This window comes from Poecilia reticulata, linkage group LG6 (genome assembly GCF_000633615.1).
Source record: "Poecilia reticulata strain Guanapo linkage group LG6, Guppy_female_1.0+MT, whole genome shotgun sequence".
In the NCBI taxonomy this organism is placed as follows: Eukaryota; Metazoa; Chordata; class Actinopteri; order Cyprinodontiformes; family Poeciliidae; genus Poecilia; species Poecilia reticulata.
In genome coordinates this window covers 11816205-11822496 of record NC_024336.1, presented here as the reverse complement: position 1 = coordinate 11822496, position 6292 = coordinate 11816205, and positions in this window count along the sequence as shown.

Below are 6292 nucleotides of genomic sequence, written 5' to 3'. Positions count from 1 at the left end.
TATTCCTCTGTATTTACTTTAGTTTCTTAGTTTATTCTTGCATTTTGTTCTTCATTCATTTCTATTTAGTTTCCTTTGATTAGTATTATCCTCTCTTGGTTTATTGCTATGTCCACTTTAGTTTCTGTCCTGTTGCTAGATTTATTTTATCGTTTATTGACGCTCACCACCAGAAATCTTCACTCATCACCTGCCGCGCCGCCTAATCGTCATGTGTTTCACATCATGTGTTGATTTTTCACTSTTCAGCGTCGGATTTTCTGTTTTTATGCCATAATTCACATCTAGTTTGTCGCCCCGTTTTATGTTCCGCTTCTCCTGTTTCAGAGTTTTGCGCAATGAACACGTCGTTTGTTTTCTTAACCCCCTAAGGTGCGCAGCGTTCGGGAAACGTATCGATGGGGAAAAACCTTTTAACTGACATAAACCTTTTAAAACAACAGAAACAATTTCTGTATTCTGATTATTGAAATTTAAAAGTGCTGTTGTACCGTTGTTCTATCACACCCGTTTCATACCGGACCGTTACAGCACCGGTGTTAACGCTATAAAATGAACGCTCTTTACCGTGATATCACCCATGGAGGGATTTCTTTATTTAAATGGGGTCATTTTTCAGAGGGATACAAAGTGAGGGTATGGTGATTTTAGTAATTACATGTTTATAAGAGAGATTTTCTGTTGTCCTTCCATGAAAGCGGGCCTTCAAAAGGAAATAAAACACTTTTTAATTTAAGTTGCTGCTTTGACATGATCACAGAACTGCCAAAACATATGCACAAAAATACCAGACAAAGTGAATCACAGCAACGTCATCAGCCGTTGTAACGCTGAACTGATGCGATGAAGCTACTAGAAGCAGGAGAGCAGAGCTGCGCCAAGAAGCTACAAACACTGAATAGAAGAAGAGTTGCCATTGATACAGTTGCAGCCAAGCATGATTTATTGTTTACACAATACAGTTTTACCAAGTTGCTCAAAGTCTAAACTGGTATTGTTGTGCATTTAAGGTGTAAAGTTTACCTTCGACCAAACGCCCCCCCAAAGGAATCCCAGCGCCCCCCTTTTGTAAAAATGTCCGCCAGCGCCCCCTGCCGTCCTCTGAACACCCCCCGGGGGGCGGTACCGCCCACGTTGAGAACTGCTAATCTAATTGGTTCTGTGTAATGGAAACTTTACACAAGACGTACCTCAGCTAGTTCAATCTCAGGTGCTCTTGAGGGTAAAGGTCACATATCCACTGGTTACCTCCCCTTCTAATTTAATGTTTGCATTGACGTCGGTTCACTCAAGATAAAAAAAAAAAAGTATCTCTCTCATCAGCAGCCACTAAATCTACAAAAGTAGGACTTTGCAAATGTTTTGACCCTTTCCTTTGACGTGACATCACGGTCTTCAGAATGCAACCCACTCCGCCATGAAGGACGTCTAAACAACTGATGGGCTCCTGTAAAGCTTATCACAAAACTGACAATTGATATTCAATCAACAAGTTGCGTGTTGCCTGGTCGGCTGCACAAACAGACAAGGATGTAAACCAACCTTGTAAATTTATTGTGAACCTTTTGATGAGGAAGATGACGGCGATGAATAGCAGCCAATTGTAAGGACTGACAACATTCGGTGTATTCGTGGATTTGCAGCAAACACTTTTTACAAGGTAAAAAGATTAACATTTGTACGCTTGATAAGGAAGCAAGACTAGAAAGATGCAATCAATTATTGCCTTATGGAAAAGGTGCGCGCCTGCTCAGTTGTAATCCTGGAGAAAATGACTCACCGTTAAATCATGTAGCCTAGCATGTACCAAAGGAAAACAAAAATCTGGTTAGCATCTACACTTTTGTATGCTTTTAAGTCTACTCTGGTGTAAGAGGATGTGGTGGTATAAATCATGTGGCGTGAATTCAAGTGAAGTTGGTGATCAAATTGACAGAAGTTGCAGTTCGGCTTACAAGCTAGCTACTTTCAACTTTTGTAAATAGTGCCGTGTATGAGCCCCAACCAGGTGGGTTATGTTCACAGACAAATTAGTTCGACTTGAACGAGTAGAAACCGTGGCTGTACTGGCAAAAACAACTCAGGAAAACAATCTCTGTTGCTCTGTCCATTAATCTATGTGACGTCTGTCAGGGCGCCTCAACGTGATGATGTAGTAAGCGCTGAAACTTTTCCCATTCTGTTGTGTTGTTAGCACAAACTTAAATGTATTTTATTGGATTTTTATGTGATAGACCAACAGAAAATAGTACATAATGGTGGAGTATGCCTTGTCTTTACACAAGTAGGGACTGAAATTTAGACCCATTCCTCTTTTGCACAATAAAATTTAATAAGGTTTAATTCAGTTTTAGTCAGTCTTCATATTCTGAGTGGATTGAGGTTTGGATTTCGACTGAAATGCTGATGAAATAAAGTGTATGCTTGAAACATGAAACACAAAAGCATAAAGCGTACGGACACTCCTGCAAGGTGATGTTTGCTCCAATCCCATGAAATCCTTAAATCGATAATTGAAAATGAGTTTTTATAAGAGCAAACTATATCATTTCTTAACATTTTATTTCACTCAGCCTGGCTGAGGAAGCAGATTCCAGTGGGCTGGACACAACATGCTTCCACATTCTTCTAAAAAAGTCATTATGTGGTGTGGGAGAGAGAGAGCACCCGTGTGCAGAATTTATAGGAGGCAGCTGGACAGAAAACTGAAGTGTCTGACCCAAAACAAAAGTTTTTAAGAAAGAGGACAACCAAGGACAGCAAAATCCACAGAATGAAACAGGAACAGTAAATAAGAGGAAGACCGAACACAATGATATGGAAGTGATTTAATGAACTGCGGCTGAAATTGGACACAGAAGTAGTGTGACATAGTGTACTTCATTGAGAAGTGCTGCTAATGTTTTTGTAATACTTTAACATGGCTGGGTTTTTACTGGAGGAACTAGAAGTGACATCAGCTCATTGTGGCAATATTATGTAACATTATAGGTGGGAGTAGATGGTGGATTTGTTGAGGTTATGTTTTATTCTCTGATGGAAACGGTCACACACCAGTTACAGTATTATTCCTTTGAGGGCAAGTCGCGGTTATCCAAGTGAAAAATGCATCCATGCAAACTTATGTTTGGTCCAAATTTTGTTTTGGCCTTAAAAAATGCACGCCTCCTTGCTTTAAACCAAACCTCAAAAGCTGAGGGCTCAGGGCTGTGAAGCTTTTCCTACCACTGAAATGTTCACATTGTTTCAAGTCCAAACTACAAAGTTCAGCATATTTTTTCGTCTTTTTTAATTATCTTTTTAATCAAAAAGGCTATTTAACGTTAGTCATATCTTATGTAGCTGCAACAAAAAACAGAAGAAAAATTGAGTCAGAACTTTGCACATGAACCCAGATGCTTACTAATCTTTATGTTGTTGTCTCCATGTACAAACCAAACCAAACCAACTTTATTTATAAAGGACTTTAAAACAACCACAGCTGATACAAAGTGCTGTACATTAAAACACAACATAATAAAATAAAAAAATAAAAAATAAAAAATAAAAACTTACAGTTTAAAAACAAACACAATTTAAAACTAGATCCCGCTGGTGTTGAAAGCCAAGTAAAATAGATGGGTTTTAAGACGAACTTTAAAAGTGGATAGTGAAGGGGCCTCTCTGACCTGCAACGGCAAGTCATTCCATAATGACCCCTCTGAGCTTCCTTCTGGATCTTGGTACCTCCAAGAGCAGCTGATCTGCTGACCTGAGTGACCGATAGGGTATGTAGGGGTGAAGAAGCTCAGAGAGGTAAGCCGGGGCAAGATTATGCAGTGATTTAAAAACAAACATAAGAATTTTAAAATGAATCCTAAAATATACAGGCAGCCAGTGAAGTGAGGCCAGGACAGGGGTCACATGTTCTCTCTTTCGAGTTCCTGTCAGAAGTCGTGCAGCAGCATTCTGAACCAGCTGCAGACGTGAGAGCAGCGACTGACTAACTCCCAGATAAAGGGAGTTGCAGTAATCCAACCGAGTCTAAATAAAAGCGACAACATGGAGATTAGAATCTGAAATTGAAAGAAGAGAAGTAGAGGAAACATAAACTGCATTTCCTTTTACAAATGGGTGCAAATCTTTGTCAATATTTTGCAAATATAAAAAACCCCACAAAATTTCCCAGTTATAATGTTTCCGTTAAATTAAATTCATAAGCTTGCTCATGCAATAAGTGACAAAAGTCATGGATGTGACGGATGTAAACCGTTATATATATTAATAATTCAGTCATGACGTTGGCGCTCATCAGCCATCAGCCAATCACAAAAGACATCAACGTCTTATTCAGGTGTTGGAGCGACAAGCCTCGTATACTTGGGAATGGCTATGTATGCAGTGTTTTGGGAAATCGTACTCGGTAGTTTTACAGAAAAGCTGTGGATTCAAAACGTTTGAATGACGCTCTACTTTTTATAAACTGTGCCATGCTGAGAGAACTCTAGTGGAGCCTGCTGCACATCGTCCAAAAAAACCCAATCTATCAGCCTCCTCTCACTTCCTGTCATCTTCTTCATGGTTTTCGGCTGTAGTGACAGTCAGTTGTTGATCATATGAGCTGTCATGCAAAAGTGTTTCCATTGCAGTTTGGCAAAATGCATCCATCTCGATGCGGCTGAAAAATCACCTCATCCTGGTGGAAAAGCTTATCAGGTTTTTTCGAATTTGGCGTGTTTCCATTAAGCAAATTTATTTTCATACTTTCAATTTGCACAATTTTTTATGGTTAATGGAAACGCAGCTATAGATAGCAATTTGAGAGGAGTAGGGGTAATATGACCCATTATTTGTTCCAGATTTAATAGATTCTCTCTTTCTGTATTCTTAAAGAGTCTCTTAGCTTTTCCATTTTGTAGATATCCAGAACAACTTGGAACCATTTGTGGATGGGTTTGGCTCAACCACGTCCTTCCAATCGCTTTCTTGCTAGCCTCTAAGAGCAATTTAAGCAATTTAATATCGTCTCTTTTTTGCCAGTCTTTTTACATGGCTGAAGTATAAATTGAAAATCACATTTGATTGGGTTTGCTGCTGATACTAGTCTGATACAATCCCAGAAAATGTGATAGTGGTTTGCCTTTGTCGAGCCATATTGCCTCCGTTTGCATCACTACGTTTACCTTTAGACTGAATCCTGAAATATTTTCTGGAAATCAGAACTTTCTGATGGTCACTTTAAATACAGATTGTTGTCCTTAAGTCACCTTATAACTAACCTATTTAGAAGACCAATTGGCTTATGTCTTGAGATGTTTCCACATAATCTGTTGTCATGACACCATCTACTTGGTGAAATTCTCCGTGCCCTCGTGCAGCAAAACACCCTCATAAAATCTCCAAAATTAAGGCCTTTGTCTTTGAGTGTTGTTGCAAACTGTGATCTTGTTTTGGTGCTGCTTTTAGACTAATTGCTTCTTCATCACTGAACGGCCTCTCAGGTCTTAGCAGTACAGGTTGGGTTTCACTGTGGATAATGAAATTCTCTTCTTCTGGTTTCTATCGGCATCTTCACAACTTCCTTTGCTTTTGTTTCACACCCAAATATGAAGGGATTTGTTATTGCGTATGCAGAGTATGTTGATATCTGTTTTCGACAGTGTGAAGTCCCAACATGATTTTTTTCTTCTGTTTCTTCTGTTACTGCGAGAAAAGAGGGTGTTCCACATTGCCTGACCAGTTTATGTTTTTTTTTAAATTGTTTGTGGTGAGAATAATTTACACAATGTTTGTCTGCTTGCTTTCATTAACTATAAAAACAATCTGGATCTCTGTGGTATTGCTTCGCTTTAAAATCAATAAAGCTTGCCTGCGGGTGTCGCAAGGATTATCTGTGAGGTTTCACCATTTTACATTTCAAGTTTGCCACGTAGCGAAAGCCTGTTCCTGCCGTAAAACTCAAGAGGTTTTAGTTTGCAAGTGACTCACATTAAAATTGCTGAAGGCTTTGGGAAAATAAAGAGAGCAGCTTATGTTTAAATGAGGCAAACTACAAGACCTATTAACAAATCCTACAGGGTCACTGTGTCTCTGTGTCATCACKTGGGATCGGCAGAGGTTGTTGTTGTAATCTGAGCATTTCTGTATCTTTATAAATCTGTCGGCACTCGCACCACTGAGCTGCTTTAAATCGTCTTCTGACTTTGGCGCATTTTCAGACTTGTGCAAGGAATTAACCGGGACTGGAGTGATGCAAGACACCAAGCCGTACTGAATGAAAGGAAAGATCAAATCTGAGTTTATATATATATAT